At 28.7% G+C, this 12,612-nt stretch overlaps 3 non-coding genes across 3 annotated transcripts; all 3 read right to left on the bottom strand.

The window, feature by feature from the left end:
• Positions 1 to 5,541: 5,541 nt before the first annotated feature.
• Positions 5,542 to 5,613, bottom strand: Trnaw-cca. The gene has a single exon. It is a non-coding gene; the product is annotated as a tRNA-Trp (tRNA).
• Positions 5,614 to 6,896: 1,283 nt separating this feature from the next.
• On the bottom strand, positions 6,897 to 6,968 carry Trnaw-cca. Its single transcript has one exon. It is a non-coding gene; the product is annotated as a tRNA-Trp (tRNA).
• Positions 6,969 to 7,714: 746 nt separating this feature from the next.
• Trnaw-cca lies at positions 7,715 to 7,786 on the bottom strand. Its single transcript has one exon. It is a non-coding gene; the product is annotated as a tRNA-Trp (tRNA).
• Positions 7,787 to 12,612: the final 4,826 nt, after the last annotated feature.

Raw genomic sequence — 12,612 nt, 5'->3', positions numbered from 1 at the left:
GTGATATATGGCACGTGCGTTTACGGCCGTAGAGACTATAGAGTTATTGCGTGCTGCAACATAATACGCGTGTAGTAGTGTTGCGCGCAGGTAAATCTGTACAACGGTATACAGATACTCAATGCACAGATAGGTACCTACACATATAATTACTACACATACCTACGTCCTACACCATACGATATATTATTATTGTCATCATCATCGTACACGCGTATTTCGTCTAGGCTCGCGCGAATAACCCTCCCCGCCAGCAGCGGGTCGGATCTATACACACATAGGCGGCGTCGGTGCAGGCGAGTAGGCGACGGACGGCGATGACGACGACCGCGACGCGTCCGCTTCTACTCGTCGCCCGCCGCCGCCGCAGCGTCGTCGTCAGCGCACAGATGGAACCGTTCCAGAGAGAGGTCTCGGCCGCCGCCGCCCGTGCGCCAACCAACCCTTGTCCGCCGCGCGGGCAATCGATAAGCTCGCGCGCGAGTCCAACGCCGCCGACACCGCTCGCCCGCGCCCATCCCGCGGGAGTGGGCGTGCAGTGATTTGCTGGCTGCTGCTGCTACGGTCGCAGCCGTACAAGTCTATACGTGAAATACGTGTACGATAAACGCACTTGTGTGTGCGTATACCTCGCGTTTTAGTTAGCAAATATAGTGTATGCAAATCACAGCTGAAAACCCTGCGCGAAAAGGTATACACACACACACATACAGACAAACATACATATATGTAAATCTCAGCGATAGCGTGACAGATATGTGAGTGTGTGTGTGTGTGTGTGAGGGAGAGAGACGGTGACGGAGTTGTGCGTTTGAAGAGAGCATGGTCGAGTGAGATAGACGCGAGGAAATAATTAAACAGAGCTGCGTACCGCCGCCTCCGTTGAACAGCAAACATTAACAGTATAATATATATTATTATATATGCGATACCGTCCCCGAGCGCGATATATATACATATAACTATATTCACACCAACACGGTGTGGAGGGATGTGCCGCACCGCCGCGGCCGTTGTCGTCGTCGTCGAGGGGGTGTCGACGGCAAGCCGAGCGGGGCGTAAGGGGTCAGCGGGGGAGGGTTTAATTTATTCGTCCGAGTGCCACACGAAAACCGTGTTCGCTTTAAAACGTTAATTTTTCGGTCCTGCCCACGCGCTTTTTGCACCCTTTACGTGATTTGCATGCTTAAGTTTCGCGGTTTGTATATAATACAGACTTGTCGTCGTTGTTAGTGTTTTCGTTTACTTTTTTTTTTCCACGTGCGCGTACACGCGGGACGAGGGATAATGTATACATTACAATAATATAATTTATACCGTTCGCTGCAGTGTTCGCACCGATGCGTCGTGACATACAAATACCGCGGCGCACACGCCGAAGTTTTAAAATTAACGCAGACAATATATCCGTTGCGCCGCGGGGCTTTTGCGACGACCGATTTTGATTAATCGCGTGGGTTGTTTGACACCCCGGACTATCTAACCTCGCACGCCTCCCGCCACGTTCCGTTTGGTCTATCATTTGTTTCCTAACCGTACACATATTATCATACCTATACCGCGGTATACTTATTTAGATTAACGATTGTTTGTTGTCGTGTCGTTAGAAGTATGGAATTATCCGTATACCCACTTATGTACAAGTACTACTTTATGCTATGATTATATTATTTCACGTGCGCTTCAAATCTTCATGATTATATTTACATATTATCGTTGGTAGGTATCTGTACTTCGTGTACACGGGTAACGTGTCAGTGCAAACTAATTATTACATAATCACGCAAAATATATTTTATACGAAAATGAAGTCTATATTTTACCTATCAGATACACATCATTTTGTCTATATTAACATTGGTATTTTTATTTCTGCCTAATTTTTCAAAATTTAAAGAGGAAAACAACAAGTTTATTTTTTATCTTTTTTTTTTTTATTTCCATTATCTACTTGTTTATACTTACACGCTATTTCAAAATCGTCTTGGCCCTTGGGTAACTGATTATTTGTCTATCTGTTTATTTGATCATAATATTATGAAGAATTAGCCCCAATTTAACTTTTAAAATATTCTGCTGAGACACAACTTTGGTTCATTATAGATATTTTTCAAGTCCTGCACGATTAAAAATGTAGAATTACAAAAAATAACTAAAATTGTTATTTTTTATTTAAATGTATACCTAATTTCGTTGAAATTTTAACTTTAAAATTCATATAAGCTTTAATTTTAAAACTGTGATTATATTTTCAAACCTATTGTCTATAAATCCTATGGTATAAAAATTGAAAAAAAATTGTTTAAAAAAATTATTTCTAAGCTTTTGGATGATAAAAAAAAGATTTATGAAATTAAATTTAAAAAATAAATATTATAGAAAAAATTTAAAATGCTAATACATAATTCAAAAATATATTTTATCAGTATCTAAACAAAAATTTTATGATCTATAAAAAATACCAGTATATAATAATTAATGAAAATTTAAAGTCTTCTTTCATTTTAAATTTTAATAGATTCTGAGCATGGACGGAGTTGTATAAATTTATATTATTATTTTTCTGTATGATGTGCTTCTTTTTTTTTTTTTTTTGGCTTATAATGTTTATATTATATCATCACCTTTTTTGAACTGTAAAAATTATTTTATTTTCAACTTTGAGGGTGGTTTCTGGTAGGAAATTAGATTTAATTGGTACATTAGCGGTGGTAGAGATGAAGATTCAAGATCAAAGATCAAAATAGTTACTATTTGATATATTATGCTATTTTGTTTTTGGAAAATATTAGATTAACTAAAGCAGATGGGTGAGTCCCCCATCTTTGAAAATAAAAACTATAAAGACAAAATCAATTTTTTCCAAAACTTATTTGTTTTTCCAATTATTAAAAAAAGTACTCGAAGTTTTCTACTCTAGACCAATGTCCTAACCAGATCCAATTTTTTACCTGCAAGTATAATTTATTATTTTGAAGATCGGAACAGAAGTTCTGCTCCAAAACGTAATAATACTAACAACATATACAAAATTAAAAACCATATACACACACACATCATCATAAAACATTTTAAAGAGAACATTTTTGAAAACATTCAGTATGGTAATATAATAAAATCTATTAGCCTTAGGTATATAGTATTTTAAAATATTAAATAATCACTTTATATCGTTTAACATATAATTTCTCTACACAAATTTTTGAAAAAAAAAAATGGATTATTAATATTCATATCACGTTAACTAGTAAAATAACTAATAAATAAAATATATAACTACTAAGCTACCATCTCACAATAACACTATAATATTATATAGTCTTTATGAATTATTCAAATTTTTTTTATTTTTATTGAATATATTTTAATTAATTTAACTATATGAATAATTGATTAATTATTAAGCTGTCAAAGATATTACTTCATATAATAATTACCATAATTTAAATAATTACATTATTTCTACTCAATTACACTATAAATACACAAATGTATTTTTTTGAAAACTGAAAAATTATAAGTTATGAATTTACAATTATTATTATCACATGTGTTTACGTATATATAAACCAATGAATAGTTGACTGTAAAGTGTAAATATTATTGTATCATTCAATAAAAAAATTTTTTATTACTACCAAGTATCAGAAAAACCTATTCAAGGACAAATTTAATGTAGTGGTTATACCTGACATAAAAATAATTATGAAACTTTTTAGCTACCTTTTTAAGGTTAATTGAGGTGTCATTTACTGTAAGAAGTTATAAACCGTAAATTCAAAGTAGATATAGGTACACTCCTACATATTGATTTTAACATAATATTATAATTATATTATATCTTCTTTTAAACATTAAATTGGGTTTGGAGAATGGACTAAATCAGTAGGTAAAACCATTAAACATTTACCACCTGCATAAAAGTATTTTATTTTTAATTGAAATATAAAATTAATAACAATAAAAATAAAAATAGTAACAGGTATCATAAAAAGTAGACTAATTATAATCCAAAAAAAGTATAAGTAATTTGGTTTAATTTTAAAATATTTAACATATTTGGAATCACAATAAATTATAAACATAAAATACAAAATAATTTTTAATTAGCTGAAATATAAAATTAAGTTGTTTCTTTAGAGGCTAATTGTACATAAGTGAATATCGCATCATCCGTACGTTTTGAATAAAAAAATAAAAATGATTCTTTATATCGATAAATTTTAAAGGAACACAATTCAGGATGGTCGGGTTGACACGATATAATTAATTTGGGAGGGTTCTGAATAGCATAGCAAGTGAATATTGGTTTTAGAATATACTTCTGCAGGTATCCCGCCGTGTTCGTTTACCCAAACGTCGGCACCCAATGTTCGATCGATTTATTTCTACCAGTCCCGCTTAAAAATCCTCTGACGTGTTACTCATTTTAGGAGGATAGGTATATTATGTTGTTATTATTATTTTTTATTTAATTATAGATGTTTGGATTTGACAAGATAAAATGGTGTATTAAAACGTAACGTAATATTTGTTATACTATAGAAAAATAAAAGTGATTTTATTAAACCTATGTATGAATAGAAAACATAATTGTATTTACTAACCGCCATGGATTATAATTACGAAGAACATACATTCGTGTTGGTAGTTTTAAAATTCATAATATTAAAAGTATATAAAACTAGTATAAATTATGTTGACTATATCATTTCAGTTTTATAGCTGATGCTTATACGATGATTTTATCTGTAAATCGCTATAAAATATCTGAATATTAAAAAATGTTAATTATATCATTGTGTGGAAAAAAACATAAAATTAAAACATGATCAAAATATCATTAGGGATAATAATTTGAAAAAATGTAATGGCTGTAGGTATACAGGTAATAAAATACCTATTACTTGTTAAAGTTTTAAAATGTTAATTTTAATAAACCCAATAGCTATTATTTAAGTAAGTATTAAAGAGGGTGTACATTTTATTTTCTTAAAAATTGAAGAATGTTTAATTATTTTTAAAAAAAATTATGTAAACTATTTAAAAATCTTTAAGAATACGTTAAAAATGTATTTCTTAGAAGACAATAAAATTAAAAAAAAATTATGTTTTACAAGCAATATTATATTTCCAGCTATGTAGGCAATTCACTGAAGAAAAATTAAACTAAAAATATTATTATTTAAATATTTATAGATATGAGCTCGACGGTCGACAAGCGTTGCATATATTATACACATTAGGTTGTATTATTTGACCATTACGTTCCTCTATAAACCTACATGACTACAAACATATGGGCCGTATAATAATTTTATTATAATATTATATTTCATAGAATAATTTGTGAAAATGTTTAAAAATTTGAAAATCGTCTTAAAAAGTACAAATTTGTCATATTATATGTATGAAACAAATGTTCAACTTAGAATGTTAATAATCTAGAAAATAACTTTATAATTATTGTATTATTAATGATTGAAGAACTAGTAACATTGTAAAATAGTAAAAATAAAAAAATGTGCAAAAAAGACCAGTTGACCTCGACGTGATTTGAACACGCAACCTTCTGATCTGGAGTCAGACGCGCTACCGTTGCGCCACGAAGTCATTGTAAATGGTTGGTTAAATTTATGAGATTTAAGTAATTTATTCTATTCTAATACATACATAAATAGGTGATAATTTTTATAATTGTATTTAAAAATAATTATTAATGTTTCTACCTTTATAACAAATCATTAAGTAAAATAAGTTTAAATGTGTCTTAAATACGTATAGACTCGTCTCGAACATTTAAACATTTCAAACATTGTGTCGATGTTACCGTGGGACGTGAGTAACTGTTAACTATTAATTATTATACACTTACATTAATTTCTATAGGCGCAATTTAAAATGTAAAATATAGCATAATATTATAGGTATAACTGGCATAAGCATTTCAGTGAATAGATTTTAATCATTGAACGTCAATTTTAAACGATTTTATATTTATACATTTATACCGTCGAAAAAAATGAAAAAAAAAAATACTTCATTTTTGAGGAGAATAATTTATGATAATCCAAAAACTTTTTGCAAGTGAAAAAATAATTGTAATGTGAAGTAGTTTAAGAGTATTCAACTAGGTATAATAGTTCGCATAAAAGTTAGAAACCTAGGTATTTAGGTATTATTATCATCAAAATATATAATTGTACGGTGTACATATATGTTCTATTATCAGTACCTATGTTCATTCATTGAGATTAAAGGCATGCGGTATTCATAAGTTATTGTAGTTTATGGAAATTAAATAGTATAATAAGATCATATTATGGTATTGGCAATTACTTCACCTTGGTATTATAGGTAAATACATGTAGACAAGCACAGAGGCAGGATATTTTCATAGGGGGCGTTTTAATTTAATATTTAAATTTTAAATACAACTTGAAGAGGGGGGACTGTTCACGCATCCATGACGAAGTCATAAGGTCACATCAATAAATTATAAAATACGTTCAACTTTTGAAATTCCTTTAAAAAAATTATATTTCTGTACCTATAATATTAAAAATTAATGAAGATACAAAATTATTTCATGCAAGAATTTAATCTTCAGTGCAAAAATAATTTTCAAAAATATTATAAAAATATTTTGAAATAGGTAATTAATTGGATTAAAAATCTTCATTAGTCATTCTGCTAGAAAATAGACCTGTGTACCTATACAAAGAGTGCGATAAAGAGTACAATTCTATTCATATGCTTAAGATGAAAAACTCATTAAGTGTTTCATAAATTAATCATTTTGCTCAAATTGTGTATTGTTATCACTTATCAACAGTGAAGTGGCAAAAATAATTTATATTTCTGCATAGAAAAAAATTGTATGACAACAATAAAATTGACCTCGACGTGATTTGAACACGCAACCTTCTGATCTGGAGTCAGACGCGCTACCGTTGCGCCACGAAGTCGACTTAAAAAAGCTTAGAACTTTAAAAGCTATAACTTTTTAATGGGCAATGAGAGTTCTATTAACGGTGGTAAACCACTTTGTTTTTTCTAGAAATACTGCTGGTAACTTATATAATATTTTATCATTGATTTTAGAATATATTTTAGCAGGTATATTCTAAAATCAATGATGTTATAGGCACTTTGCAACCTAACGTTTTACTAGTGACTTCGGAGTTATTAAATATTATTATTTTATTATTTAAATTTATCATTAAGACTACCTATACATATTTGTATATCATAATTATACAAAATTTTAAATTATCAGTTCATATAAGTATACGTAACACTCTGTAGTAAACATACATTATACAACGTTAAATTAGGTATACTGAAACTCGTGATAAAAATTAAAAACAATAAAATATTATATAATACACTCAAAAGATTACAGGTACTTGAGATACTTCGTACTTATGTTATATGTGGTTAAAACACCGTATTATATTGAAATGTACGTAATATTTATTTATCCAAGTCTAACGAGTTCCGAGTAATGAAAATATTTAAATAAAAGCTATAGTTGTAATATATACTTTTCTAAATGTTAAAATTATTTATTAAAAATGTCTTTGATTACCAATAATAAATTGAGAACATTTTTTTTTTGTTTGGATTTCCATGGTAAACTATTAACTAATCATTATTGGCAAATGAGAAATTAATAAGTGAAAAAAATTGAGTATAAATTTAGCGAAAAAATTGACCTCGACGTGATTTGAACACGCAACCTTCTGATCTGGAGTCAGACGCGCTACCGTTGCGCCACGAAGTCTTGCTGGTCAAGTAAATAAATTTAAAAATTTAAATTAAATTCATTTTTAATATGTTAATTAACAAATAATTTTAATTTATAAATAAGGATATAAGCCATAAAAAAAAAATGATTTAGAACTTTAATACGTTTTAGTGTAATTTAGGCATCTGACAGTAACCAGCTAGAATATAACAATTATAAATTTAAATTTAAATTATTTTGTTATTGAATTTTGAAACGGAGTAGATAAATTGTGTCACCTAAAAAGGGGTTTGAAGTGTTCAAAAGTAATTTGTTTTGATAAAAAGACTACGCCTTTTTGTAAACCGTTAAATCATAGGTAACCAATATTATTTATCCAAAATGTATGAAGTTAATTGTAAGAGTGTAAAATAATATCATCTTAGGCGTTGTTACTAGTTGAAAAAATACCTAATAACCGTATTTATTCAAAGTTTTCTCAAAATCTAAATACTGCGATTTCTTATTTTGATTTTACATCAATCAAAAAATCAAACAATTTAATTAAGTGCATAGGAAAAATAATTTAAGCGAGGAATGATGAATGAAGTAGCTTATTTAATACTTACATTTTAGTAGTTATTAGTAGTTGGATAAATCAAACCAAATTTCCGAGCTGTTTTGAGATTAGACGAATGTGTGTCAGCTATTTGAAAATTTTTTTTTATAAAATGAATAAATTATGAAAACAATTTTTACTTAAACTTGTTCAAAAATTTCATTAAAATATGAAGGAAGGTAATTTTTATAGCTCGAAAGTTTTTCTCATGAAAATTTAAAAATATCGAATATAGGTATGTATATAGGTATAATGTATATTATGATACATTTAGGAGGTATTTTTTGTTTAACCGAATCCACACCGCTCATGCACGCATATAATGAATATAACCACTCGCGTGTATACAGTTAATTTTATCACTTACGTGTTATCATAAAACTGTTAACACTCAGTTATCAATTGTTTTAATCATGTGTTGAGTGGTAGATTCAAAATAAAATTATAAAATACTCACCTATGATATCCCTCGTGTTATAATTAAAAATTAAAATAGTAATATAGTCAAATATCGGGTAACCCATGTCAAATTCTTGTCATACACATTTTGTGGAATTTATTCAGTGAAAATTAAAATGAAAACTGATATACATAACAGTAACAAATAATAAATGTATTAAAATCACATGAGTTATGTTTATCTGAATAAAATACAATATTCTGCGAGTTAGAATATATTTTACACGACCCATACATTCAATGTAATTGACAGAATGATAAATATAAATTAACAATTGTTATAATGTAAGTCATAACCCTCGACGACGTGTCTTTTAATTGCTAAATGTGTTTTCAATAAAAAATTGTTTTGGTTATTAATCGCTGATGGTCTATTTTTTGAAATTATGCAGTATTTAGTTGGTTTTTACTTGGGTTTTTTTGTTTAGTTTTTCCTTTATATATTATTTTTATTATTATTATTATTATCAATTTAGCTATGTTTTTTTAATATTTTTGTACGTCTGCAATATTACAAGTCTACTATTAAAATGTATGTTTCTGATTTACTTCATGGATGGTCTCATTATACTCCTAAAAATGTCAAAAAATACTTGTATTCTTGGCTGACCAATGAAGACATTTTGTAAAATACTGATGTAAATACATATATCTTATCAGTTACCGCCTACCTAAACGACGCCGATCTAGTTAAGACTTCTAATTTTAGAACTAGTGCTCATCTAATATTTTAATATTTCGTTGCATGTGGCCATACAGATAGGTATCTATATTCTAAATAATGACTAACAATTTGAAAATAATTAGTTTGATAAACTCTAGTACCTAATCTAATACTAAATACATAGGTATAGTGATTTTATTTATCTTTTCGACTCTATACAGGAGAAAAAAGTGATATATGTGCTCCAAACAGTGAAAAATTATCAATGATTTGCATTTCTAATTCTATATGATAAAGAACAGCCCCCAAGCAAGCTAAATTAAATTTACGTTACCTACTATAAGCAACTTGAACTCCACGATTGACAGAATTGAAACGATATACATAATAAATTAAAGATAAATCGTATAAATCTACCAATATAGTATTTTCATTTTTAGCATTAAGCTAACCAAACCTAACTTAACTTTAAAAATAAATACTTATAGTGAGCGCTGAATCATAAGTATGACTAAATCAGTCACACACATTTCAACAAGAGACTTATAATATTTTAATGCACAAAAATTTTTGCAAAATATAGTTAAAATAATAATAATAATACATTGAGAAATAAGTAAGAACGAAGCGAGAAAATCCAAATAAAAACCAACTAACTGCATCATTTCAAAAAAATAGACCATCAGCGATTAATGACCAGAAAGAATTTTGATTGAAAACACATTTTGCAATTAGAATTAAGACACATCGTCGAGAGTTAGTGGCTTTAACAATCTTTAATCGATATTTACCTATCATTCTGTCAATTACATTGAATGCGTGGGTCGTATATAATGTATTCTAAATTTCTAACCCAGAATATTGTATTTTATTTAGATATATTTAAATCGAATGATTATAGTAGTACTATAATATAGTACATATATTTATTATTTACTAAATATATTAGTTTTAATTTTAATTTTTACTGAGTGAATTGTAGAAAATGCTTATGACAAAGATTTGACATAAGTACCTACCCAAAATTATTATTTTATTTTTTAATAATTATTCAAAAATTTTATTTTGATTTCACCACACAACATATACAATTAAAACAGTTGAAAACTGAGTAATTAAATTTAATAATAACGCGTGATTACATTTATCTTGACCTGCATGTGTGCATGCATAAGCACTATAGGCAGGTGAATAGAAAACACCTCCGGGACTATTCCTATAAATAATATAAACACACTCGATATTTAATCGCTGTATAAATAACTTTTAAGTTATGAAAAATTTTCAATTTTGGGTGATGATAACATTTATAAAGAATAACTAAAAATAAAAAATGCTATATAAGGTGAGCTAGTAATTAAGTAAGCAAAAAACACCTCCAGGGACCTATAAGCAATATTAATAATTATAGTCATTTTATATATATATATATATATATATATATTTATTTTTTTTTTATATAAGAAATTGAAGTGAAAATGTAGATGAAATCAAATCAATTTGCGAATTACAAATTTTTATCTTTAAATTTTATTATAATATGGGCTTGAAAATGTACCTATAATACTATACCATATTTACCCCTTATAAAAGTTGTTTTTAGAGCAATTTTAAAATTTCAAATGTATGTAATATGGTGTTCAATTTTTTATGAACATTAAAAGTTTGAATTATGATTTAATTGGATACTCAAGAAAAAATAACGATATCAATTATTTTGTTGTATTTTAAAATATTTAAAAAGTAAGAACATGAAACGTTTTTTAATTACGTATATATAATTTTTACGTACAGTTATTACTTATTTTAATATAATTTAATATCGTGACATCGGTAGACGGATGACGATATATAAATTTATAATTATTTATTGTATATACTTATATAGGTGTATAAATATATTGATATTGCATGAATAGGTTCATCATCAAATCATCAAAGTTTTTTCTTGTATTGCAAGACTATTTATTATAACACATACACACACACACACACACACACACACACACATATGTATAAGTATATGTGTGTGTGTGTGTGTGTAAAGTATCTATGTACCACACCCGTGATTGCGTTGCGATATTAATAAAAGCAATAAATTTTGATTCCCTCCCGTGACGACGGCCCCATTGTTGAAGGGACAATAATATTATTAATGACCATGCGCGACAAATTTTGGTGTACGTACAAATTTCCATATCCTTCCGACGCGTGTCTCACGTCGTTCGACGGTTCCTTCTGTGCACACACATAAATGTGTTATATACAAAATAAATATATTTCTTTTTCCTCCTCGTAGTTTTTTTTTTTTTTTTTTTTATTATTTTATGGATGTTTCGAACGAGGGCGAAAAAAAACAACAATAAAAGAAAGAAAAGTGAAAAAAGGTCAAGGGAGGACCCCCTGCCGACGCCGGAAACCAGTTCCTCTTTTTTTTTTTTTGTCTCCACATGCGCACATACTATAATATGTAATATATTATTATTATATAGACGGAGATTGTGGCACGCGTCTAATAGGGCACTATAATAATAGTAACGGATGTATCGCGTAAAACAAACCGTTGAAAGTTCGGCACGTTTGCACTCTGTATTGAAGTCTTTTGAGTTTTGATGACTTTTAAGTTTTCTCTCCGTGGCGATCGCCGAAGTGTGACTACGATTTCGGTGACAATCACGTTGCGTCATCGTTTTTGCATAGATATATAGTATACATAATAGTACCTATACGTTCTTTAACGCGTTTCTGGTTCCGGTTAAATGTGGTACTTATAATAATAATTATGAATGAAACATTGACGACGGTGTCACGTATTGTTTCAAGTAATAAGTATGTTTCGTCAATTCAAAATTTAAAAAAAAGTAGTTTACATAATATTATAAATTACACATTAGTGTAATGGAACACGGAAGTGAAAAACATTTTTAAATAATATCGGTTAGGCTTGGCGCTCGCAATTCATAGGTCACCATTCAATTCTCCGTTGAATGCATAATAAATAACTGCAGTGGATTAGTGTGTATATGTTACAATAGATTTGTACATATATTTTGATATATGTTTATAACGCGACTGTGTAATTTACGGTATTTTAAATCCTTTGTATTATTCTGTATGCCAACTATAAATTTGTATACAAAT

This window comes from Melanaphis sacchari, unplaced genomic scaffold (genome assembly GCF_002803265.2).
Source record: "Melanaphis sacchari strain LSU unplaced genomic scaffold, SCAv2.0 Contig167_pilon_pilon, whole genome shotgun sequence".
In the NCBI taxonomy this organism is placed as follows: Eukaryota; Metazoa; Arthropoda; class Insecta; order Hemiptera; family Aphididae; genus Melanaphis; species Melanaphis sacchari.
The sequence above is the reverse complement of the archived record's forward strand: the minus strand, read 5'-3'. Positions and strand labels throughout refer to the sequence as shown.